This window comes from Sphaerodactylus townsendi, linkage group LG08 (genome assembly GCF_021028975.2).
Source record: "Sphaerodactylus townsendi isolate TG3544 linkage group LG08, MPM_Stown_v2.3, whole genome shotgun sequence".
In the NCBI taxonomy this organism is placed as follows: Eukaryota; Metazoa; Chordata; class Lepidosauria; order Squamata; family Sphaerodactylidae; genus Sphaerodactylus; species Sphaerodactylus townsendi.
In genome coordinates, this window is record NC_059432.1 from 10,684,176 (window position 1) to 10,694,779 (window position 10,604).

The window sequence follows — 10,604 nt, forward strand, 5'->3', positions numbered from 1 at the left end:
GTGAGCAGTCTTGGACCCGCATACCTACAGGACTGCCTCTCCCCGTATTGCTCCATCAGGTCCCTCCACTCGTCGGAGGGAAACATACTGGAGATCCCCAGCCCAAAGGAGGTCTGACTGGCTTCTACGAGGTCTGACTGGCTGCTTATGGGTGGAAGAGAGCCATTCAACCCTTAAGTCTAGTCTGCTGCTTATCCCAGTTGGTGAAGGCAGAAAGTGCTGGTTGTGGTGGGTTTTCTGGGCTGTGTGGCCATGGACAGGTAGATCTTGTTCCTAATGTTTCGCCTGCATCTTCAGAGCTGGCATCTTCAGAGGTGTATCACAGAGGAAAGTCTATTCCAGTGGACACAGTGTGTAACAGACTTCTCTCTGTGATACACCTCTGAAGATGCCAGCCACAGATGCAGGCGAAACGTTAGGAACAAGATTTACCAGACCACGGCCACACAGGCCGGAAAACACACCACAACCAGTTGAATCCAGTGGGGAAAGCCTTCGACCATACACAGAAAGTGCTGTTTGAAGGTCTACCACATGGTCAAGTCCCTTTGCTTTCTGTACAATGGAGAAACTGGGTATTGGCAGTTACGAGTGCAGGGATCCAGTTGACCATTGGGAATTGCTCAATCGGCCTCCAATTGCCCATGTAGAATCACCCCAGCTCTTTCAGTGCTCAACTACCTGTAACTAACTCCCAATTGTCCATCCATTTGGCCCATTCTTTCCCAGCAAGCATTGGTTTTCAGTCGACTGCTGTCTAGGGTCCTTGGCCCTTTAACCAAGCCATAGCTACAGATGTTGCTTCTTTCTCTCAAACATTCTTGGGCTCCCCCCTCCACAGTTCTACGGTTACTCTCTTTCCAGCTGGCGTGTTTGAATTATTTATCAAGGTGAATAGGGATATAGTAGATTAAATAGTGGCCCAGACTATCACAGAGAGGAAACAGAGAGGGAGCCAGTCGCAAGCTCATACGGAGCAGAATCCCTCATTAGCATATATGGCTCAAATGGTTTCACATTCTTCTCAATCAACATGAAACACTGTCTGACGACAATACTTGAGACATCTTTGTCAAGGGGGAAACAAACCCGTCCATTCAGTTGCATCGAGGGCTACATCCGATATGCTCCTCTGATTCTTCTAATTAGATGTAGGAGTTGGGAATGCCCCTTTATATTATAAACCTATCATCAGTTTGCAGACTAAGTATGGTAGATTTTTTTTTCAAAGATTCATCTCTCTGGGAACAGGGCCGCACATCCATTGGACTGCACGAACGATGTCTTAGTGCAACATGATTTCTTTCCCCGGTTGCCAAGCTACAAATGAATTGTTATCTCATGGAGCGGTCTACATTCAATAGACTCTGTCACTCCCCACCACATCTGAAAAGAATGAGGGGGGAACGTCTGATAACAACTGATAACGATCTAGCCCTCATATGAATGGGTTTTATATTCAACTTGTTGGCTAACAGGATCAGACACCGCCATTTACTCCCGAGATTAGTTGGAACGATCAACATGGAATAGTTCGTGCGGCTAAGCTCTGAAAATAATTGGCTCACAATTTATTTGTTTTTTTCTTGAAAGAAAGAAAGAAAGAAAGAAAGAAAGAAAGAAGAAGAGTTTGGATTTATATCCCCCCTTTCTCTCCTGTAGGAGACTCAAAGGGACTTACAATCTCCTTGCCCTTCCCCCCTCACAACAAACACCCTTTGAGGTAGGTGGGGCTGAGAGAGCTCCGAGAAGCTGTGACTAGCCCAAGGTCACCCAGCTGGCGTGTGTGGGAGTGCACAGGCTAATCTGAATTCCCCAGATAAGCCTCTACAACTCAAGCAGCAGAGCTGGGAATCAAACCCGGTTCCTCCAGATCAGAATGCACATGCTCTTAGCCACTGTTCTGAGCCACTACACCACTGCTGCTCCCTGACATGACATGAAAGAAAGAAAGAAAGAAAGAAAGAAAGAAAGAAAGAAAGAAAGAAAGAAAGAAAGAAAGAAAGAAAGAAAGAAAGAAAGAAAGAAAGAAAGAAAGAAAACTGGGTATTAGTAGTGCTTCCAAGCAACCTAGTGATCCATCAACAAACAGTAATTGTTCCTCGGCAATACTCTCTGCCCGTATTTTCTATTGATCCTGCTGAATATGGAGAAAGTGTAATGACAGTGGCAGAAATGAAAATTGTCAAAGTGATCCTCCAAATGATAACGGACAGGTATGAACCCATCATTTTACAGCATCATTGTACAACGAGGGGGAAGAAAGATGCAGTGTAGCAAACTCGAACTTAGAACATTTGAGCAGTTATAAATGACACTGTTAAAATGTTAAGGTCCTCTTCAGACATTATGGAGCATGCATGTTGGGTCCACTCTATTGGATGTATCACAATCATACATTAATTATGGCATCTTCATTCCCACACTTGCAGTGCCTGAATAGGATCAGGACCACAGCGCTCGTGGAGGGACTGATGGCTCAGTACAGAGCATCTGTGTGGAATGCAGAAGGTATCATGTTGCTGGGGTGCTGTGTGGTTTCCGGGCTGTATGGCCGTGTTCTAGCAGCCCGGGAACTAACCAGCACCCCAGTGATTCCGGCTGTGAAAGCCTTCGACAATGTATCATGTTCCGTTCTTGGATCGGGGTGGAAGCGATGTGAAAGATCCCTTCTGGGGACCCTGGAGAACAGCTGCCAGTCTGAGTAGACAAGATTGACGGCTGGACTAAGCCTCTGATTCAGTAGGAAGCTGCTTCATGTGTGTTTATGAGGAAGCATCTTGGTTCTTCCCCTCCTGCACCGTTTTCCCAGACTGAAATTCTTTGGAGGGGGGTTGGTATCATTCCTATTGAGAAGCCGACATGAGTCCTAGGGAACATGTGAGTTGTGTAACAGTACTTCACCCCAGACAGTTTCAGACTGAGAAAATGGTGAAGGGAGGAAGGTTAAGCCATGTCTCAATGGCCCCTTCCGCACACGCAAAATAATGCGTTTTCAAACCACTTTCACAACTGTTTGCAAGTGGGTTTTGCTATTCCGCACAGCTTCAAAGAGCACTGAAAGCAGTTTGAAAGTGCATTATTCTGCATGTGCCGAATGAGCCTATGTCTGTAATGGGCCTGATCCTAATCATTTGCCACACATTTAGGAATTGAGGAGAACCCACAGCTTGTATATGATTGTGTTACATCTGAGACGGGTGGGAGCCTCAAATCCTATTTGTGTATCCAGAATGTGTGAAGAGGAAAGTAGGTCTTTGCCTAATCATAATCTAGATCAAGGGTCCTAAATATGGTGCCCGTGGGTCCCATGATGCTCACCAGTACCTTTCCTGTTGCTCACCAAGTGTTTTTAGAAAGTGGGTGAGGTCAGGTAGGGGCTTTTGCCCAGCAAAGTTTTTGATTGGCCACTGGAAATTTTACTGGCTGTGCAGATTTTTAAAAGCATTGCTTTGGTGACAGCTGCCACCATGACATATGGATCTTCGCTGTCTGACAAAGTAAGCTCCAGCAGCCATTTATTATTATTATTATTATTATTATTATTATTATTATTATTATTATTATTATTATTATTATTATTATTATTACATATATGATATTATTATTATAATTTGTTTATAGGACCGCCCTCCGAAGGGCCTTTCAGGGCGGTGAACAGCCGCATGAATAGAGCCGATGATCATCAGATTAACCAACTGCTAAATATTAGTTAATACAGGCTCTAAAAATATATATGTATAAACCCTACCCCATTAAAATGCAGCATTATTAAAATTAATACAAAATTAATTTTGTAGCTGGCATAGCCACCTACAGTAGCCATTTTGTGGCCACCATTTTGTGACTGTGCCAACCACACAGTTTCAGAATTTCAAAGGTGTCTGAGAACTCGAAAAGGTTGGGGACCAGTGGTCTAGGTCAAAGATTGGCTAGTAAGCCCTAAATTAACCTGCCCTGAGCTTCCTAGCATGGTTAAGAGTAGGCAGATTCTAATCTGGACCAGGTTTGAGTCCCCACTCCTCCACATGAGCAGCAGAGTCTTACCGGGTGAACCAGATTTGTTTCCTTACTCCTACATTCCAGCTGGGTGACCTTGGGCTAGTCACAGTTCTCTCAGAACTCTCCCTGCCCCACCTCCCTCACAAGGTGTCTGTTGTGAGCAGAGGAAGGGAAGTTTGAAAGTCTCTTTTAGAAGAAGAGGAAGAAGAGTTTGGATTTATATCCCCCCTTTCTCTCCTGCAGGAGACTCAAAGGGGCTTACAATCTCCTTGCCCTTCCCCCCTCACAACAAACACCCGGTGAGGTAGGTGGGGCTGAGAGAGCTCCGAGAAGCTGTGACTAGCCCAAGGTCACCCAGCTGGCGTGTGTGGGAGTGTACAGGCTAATCTGAATTCCCCAGATTTTAGACTCCTTGCAGGAGAGAAAGGTCCTCAATCCAAGCTCTCCTTCTTCCTAATTGGATATTAAAATGTATATGAAATAAGTAACCTTCCTTCCCTTAAACAGCTTTTTTTTGGTCAGTTAAAGGCAGAACAACATGGTAAAGTGGTTTCCATGCCCCCCAGATGGAATCCGTGCATAGAATTCTAGTGCCTCCTATGGAGCCTGTAAGATAGTTTATGTCATGATAAGGTCTACACCAGGGGTCTTCAAACTATGGCCCTCCAGATGTTCATGGACTACAATTCCCATGAGCCCTACCACTTGGCCATGCTGGCAGGGGCTGATGGGAATTGTAGTCCATGAACATCTGGAGGGCCATAGTTTGAAGACCCCTGGTCTACACGGTGTGTTCCCCTGTTCCTCCTCAGCAACAATGGGTATGGCAGTGAAATACAAAGTAGAGTCATTTAAGCAGTAGATATATGTGGTCCCTTGAAGTAAAAATGACTAAACTGAGGCTATTGCGTTGCCACATTATGGGGAAATCAAGAGTCACTGGAAAAGATAATAATACTGGGAAAAGCTGAAGGCCAAACAGGAAATGGGGAAGACCAAACATGAGATGGACTGACTATCAAGGAAGCCATGGGCCTCCGTTTGCAAGACTGCTAATGCTAGAGCGTTTTGGAGGTCATTAATTCATAGGGTCACCCCAAGTTGAAAACAACTCAACTCAATGACACTTCGCGATCTTCACTACATTGGCCATACACGCTAAAGTGGGTCCAAACACGCTGCCAGTTACGGAGTGGGGAAAACTCCGACATAGCTCTGTTGTTGGGAGGGGCAATCACAATACATGTCTTTAAGTAAGGTCAAGCTTCCCCATTTTCTCTACTTCCTCGCACCACCCTTTGCTGCTGCTGCTACTCTCAGCAAAGGCTGCCATTTCTGGCGATTCTCCCGGCTTCCCCATGACCTTTCGAAGGAAGCCAGCGGTGACACTTCCCCACTCACAGGCGCTGGCGACAACGAAAGTCTCGTCCCGAGGATACTGCCGCTCTGCCAGCTTGCTACTCAGTGTGCGTTGGCCTTGGCGCCTCAAAAACGGGCGCTTTGATGACCCTCTCGCCGCAGAGCCGCTTTGCAGTGAGCTGCCAAGAATGACGCACACTGAGGGGGCGCGAGAGTGGTAGCGTTGGGACCGCTGCGTTGTCGCCGCCCTTGTAGTGGGAAGTGCCGCGGGACCCCGCGCTACTTGGGGAGAGTAGCGCGCAGCAGACGGTATGTGGGGAAACGACCTAACAGTTCTGTCCTAGACCAAATCCAGACAAGACTGAAATAATACTGAAGAAAGACCTTGTGAACCCAGGGGGTAGAGAAAAAAAGCGAAACAGGGATGACCTCAGCTCCTCTTCGTCATTCCAGCTTGCAGTATTTGAGGGTTTCCTTGAATATTTTTCTTAATCTGTAGAGAAAGCTAAAACTTTTCTTTTATAGGAGTCAGCCTTGGGATCAGGCAGCCCCGTGAAACTCTTCTCGAGTCTTTCAACAAAAGCCGCTTGTCTATTTAAGGTCCCCTGGTTTACCTCATAACTAGGGTGGGCGACGGGAGCAGCTTCATTGGCTCTTGCTTCCTGTCCAATTCAGTGGTGAGTTTTGACCTTTCAAGATCTAAAAGCTTGTCCACACCACTATTATGAGATTATCCCAGCCCCTACACCAATCCCAGAGGCCTACAAGGAATGCCACTGTGGTGTCAATAGTACGTCAACGGAAGACTGCAAGCTTTTTTGTCCCCCCACAACTTGGGAAACTGTCAAAACCCAGACCTCATGTTTTCCCAAGTTCTTTCAAAACTTAAACATCCCATTTAAGCCTTGGTGGTTAGAGCTAAGCTAACGGGCTGAGATCAAACAGGCCCTGTATTTAAACCAATCTTCATTTCTTACTTTTGCAAACACAGATGTTTTACGGCTGCCCATTATCCCAACCCACTGTTGACAGGCCTGCTTTCCTAAAAAGTAACAGTTCTTCCGCAAGCTCAGTTAGTCAAAGTACTTCGGTAGCTTCCATAAGAAGCTCTTGCAGTGCCTCCGAGCTTTCTGTGATTTCACAATTTCAGACATTATTAAAAGAAATCGGGCTCTTCCCTTCAAGAAAAGACATCAGTGCTTGTGCACAGAGGCTTAGGGAGGGAATGGTGCCCGGGGCAACACCAGCTTCGGCCGCCCCCACCCCATGTCCTCCATGCCCCCCTGTGCCCCACTAACCTTAGCTGGTGGGAGCCTGCCGTGGGCTGCCCCTCGGCCCGGCCCTGCCAGGCTGCTCTTTCACCTGGTGGAGGCTCACCTGGCTGAAGGAGCAGCCTGGCGGGGTGGGCCCAAGCAGAGGTGGGATCCAGCAGGTTCTCACAGGTTCCCGAGAGTAGGTTACTAATTATTTGTGTGTGCCGAGAGGGGGTTACTAATTGGTGATTTCCTAAGCCACGCGGATTTTTGCCCTGGCACGCCTGCCCTCCTCTCAGCAAGTAGCGCCAGCAGGAATCTCGTGAAGCAGTCTAGCAGGAGTGTGCACTGGCGTGTGTGCGCCCAGCTCTGTGCCTGCGCAAGTGGCAATCTTCGCTTCCTCGCCCCATAGATCCGGCGCAGTGGCTGCAGTAATCCTTTGCCACAGCTCCTGCCCAGTGAACCACCCTTTCAGAATGCCTCGTCCGCGCCTCGCGTTGCCCTGCCCAGTCCCCTTGGCGCTACACCACAGTTTGAATCCCACCACCATGGGAACCTGTTACTAAAATTTTTGGATCCCACCACTGGGCCCGAGGGAAGGGGGGTGGGTGGAGAATCATGACCAGCTGGCATGCGCCCGGGGACACGTCCACGTCTTCCACATCCCCGTGAGCCCTCCGCCTCTGCTTGTGTACCAGTTGCATGATCCACAAATGAAGACACAAGACACCACATTGGTGTTTTGGACTTACGCCTCCTTTACGCACATTTGGATCTCGTAGAGGGAATCTGTCATGATCCTGATTCAACCATGTGAAGCTGCTCTTCGGCAGGTTCGACAACACTGACACACACATGGGAAAGGACTGTCTGATACCAGTCACTGTTTCCCGCCCTGACCCCACGAGGAAGTGCTGGCTTCCTATTCAGATATTTTAATCGAAAATGTTCTTTATAACATGACACTCCTCTTTCAAAGACTATATAAAGCAGGGTCCTTTCTAAAGTCTATATAAAGCATCCTTTCTAAAAACCAAAGCATTGTGCATATACAATTGTGTGTTGTTGGATTCTTTTTCAGGAGCTGACAGTGTGTATTTTGCCTCTGTGGAGGATCTGACATCTTTACTCTACCTGGAGGATACAGCTGCTCATTCCAGAAATTCATTCAATACATCACTGATAGGGTGGTCTACAAGCTATGGCTGCAACCACATTTAGCAGCCGTGGCCCTTCTTGTACCAAATTCATGCACAATTCCAGAAACAACCAGCATGGCCAACTATTGCCAGTTTCTACCCCGAAGCCAGTAGAATTAGCCACCGGGTGAACACGCTGCCATCTGAACACAGAACTGCTTCAAAGACGAAGAAATCCATTCCCAAATATTTCCAACACATCACAGGTGAAAGGCACACAGTAAAGCACAAATAATAACACATGTCCTGTTAGGGGCACAGGGGGAGAAAAAGATCCCTTTCAAAGTGGAAAAGGGTGTCCCATGTATTATTATCATCATTAGAGCTGGAGAGAGCTATTCAATAACTCTCCCCCCAAAACAGGCAAAAAGAAAAGAGCTCCTTCATGAACCGTAAACATCCATATCAGCTTCTCTTCCCTGTATTCAAGGCTCCTTAGTAAAGCTTTCCTGAACAGTAGCATTTTTGGAGACATCGGGATTGGTTGCTAGAACACTGGCTCGACAGAGACAACCACGCAAGCTAGGTGAGGGCATTATCCAGAAAGCAATTAAAAACGACATCCTCTGAAATAGCTCGCATTCATGCAAATCCGACTTCAGAACACTAAGAAAACCAGCAATACAGGACAGCCCCCTGTTGCCCCGAATAATTCAGAGTTTATCCCCCCCTCCCCCGGAATCGAGGACATTCATGACTCTGCATGCTTGGATTTAAATAAAAATTAAACAAATACAGCTCTGATATTTTTTGTCGGTCTCGGTACGGCCGATGGTCCCTTATGGGCTTGTGTGTGCATGCCACAGCTTTCACAACACTCAGCATAAATTAAGGAAATCCATTTGTGCCTTGGGAGACGGTGGATTGCTATGGAGATACGAGGGTGTGATCTTTGGAACTGTGGAATCTGAGCTCAGCCGAGTCCTAAACGAGGAGAGCCGTGAGATGGGGCTGAAGGTAGACCTCCGGGCTGTGGCATTCCCTAAAACAGGACCCAAGGGAACCTCTGTGAGTGGAGACTTCAGGAATGTTGAGCCACCTTTCTTATATGCATCTGAGCCAGGTAGCAACACCCCTCATTAAAAGTTGCTCTCCAGGAAGCAAAAGGGCCACCTCGAACCCTCTTGGTGCACGGCCAAGGATGCCAGCTTGAACATGACCCCCTAGGGGCTCGTGCCAGGTCGGAATGCGCTGGCACCATGTCATGCCAGGTGGAGGACCGTGCCAGTCTCTGCCACACTTCCGAGCCTCCGAGACGCATCGCGTTCCAAATTCAAATCCAATCAAAAAGAGCATGCTGAGCATCCTTTTGTTCAGCTTACCTTGGTCTGGTCCGGCGTGGTTGTTCCCTTGCGCGGCGTCCACTACGAGCAAGCCAGGAATTAGTGCCAATTCCCTGTGAGTCATCCTAAATGACAGAGTGGGCTCACTCTTTGCTCCGGCTGCCGGCTGCCTCCGCTATGTGACAGCTGCCGGCTCGCTTTGGAACCAGAGTGTCCCATTCTGCAGCTTACTGCAGGGGGGAGCGTCAGGCAAGCAGACAGTGAGAGGAAAAGGAGCAACGCAGGAGGGTGTGCAGGAGAGCTGGAGCAGCAAGGCTGGCAGAGGAACATACCATCAGAGAGATTCTCTTTCTCCCCCTTTCGCATCGTGACTTGTGAGAGTGCTGCCCGGCTGGTTTTTTTTGCAGAAGTTACTTTTCTGGGATGCTGTCTTGAAAGCTGCAACCTGAGTTTCCTTGGACCCTTAGATTGTCAGGCCAAGTCACTGTTTGGAAGTGACAGAACACTTCTGCTTGGGCAGAGAGGTTGTGGGTGGGACCTAAGGAGTCAAAGAAGAAGAGTTTGGATTTCTACCTTGCCTTTCCTGTTTTAGGAGATTTGTGCAGAAAGGGCCATATTAAATGATACACCTCAAGTTTCAGTGAGAAAATTAGGTTATAAAGTGAATAGATTTGTAATATGAAGAAGGAGGAGGAGGAGGAGAGAAGAAGAAGAAGAAGACGAAGAAGAAGAAGAAGAAGAAGAAGAGGAGGAGGAGGAGGAGGAGGAGGAGGAGGAGTAGTTTGGATTTATACCCCGCCTTTCTGTCCTGTAAGGAGACTCAAGGTGACTTACAACCTTCTTTCCCTTCTTCTTCCCACAACAGACACCTTGTGAGGTAGGTGGGGCTGAGAGAGTTCTGAGAGAACTGCGACTAGCCCAACATCACCCAGCAGGAATGTAGGAGCAAGGAAACAAATCTAGTTCACCTGATAGGAGTCCGCCACAAATGTGGAGGAGCAGGGAAATAAACCTGGATCTCCAGATTAGAGTTCACCATTCTTAACCACACCACACTGGCTCTCTTTGTTTCTCGGTAAGGTAGCTCTACTCAGAAGAGACTTGAGTCAAAGTTATGCTGCCTGGCTGGGTGTCATGATTTGAAAGAGAGAGGTGTTTTTAAGCTGTTGGTTGTGTTATTGTGGACATTTGGGATGTAATGGCATTTTAATCCGCTGTCCCTAATATGCCAATTCAAAGCTGGTATCAAAACCAGAGAAGGTTTAGCACAGTGTTAATTCAAACCCCAATACTTCTGATACAGCACCTGATCTCCTCTGTCATGCTGTATTTCAAGGAAACCAGAGCCATAATTCAAGTTAAGCATCCCAGCTGTACTGAGGCAAGAAAGAAAAGGGGAAAGGGTTCCTTGTTGCCCTTCTCTGCACTTTTTGCAACAAAGTAGATAACACACACAAGGGTGGGACCTCCAATAATCTATATATATAAAAAGCTAACCATTCGTTTGT

At 47.4% G+C, this 10,604-nt stretch overlaps 1 protein-coding gene across 1 annotated transcript in view; it reads right to left on the minus strand.

Moving 5' to 3' along the window:
• The window catches only part of RASGEF1A (RasGEF domain family member 1A), a 313,626-nt gene extending 304,373 nt beyond the window's left edge, over positions 1-9,253 (minus strand). The window contains exon 1 of the mRNA XM_048506141.1: positions 9,136-9,253. The gene's annotated coding sequence lies outside the window, so the exon portion shown is untranslated. The remainder of the gene's footprint in view (positions 1-9,135) is intronic.
• Positions 9,254-10,604: the final 1,351 nt, after the last annotated feature.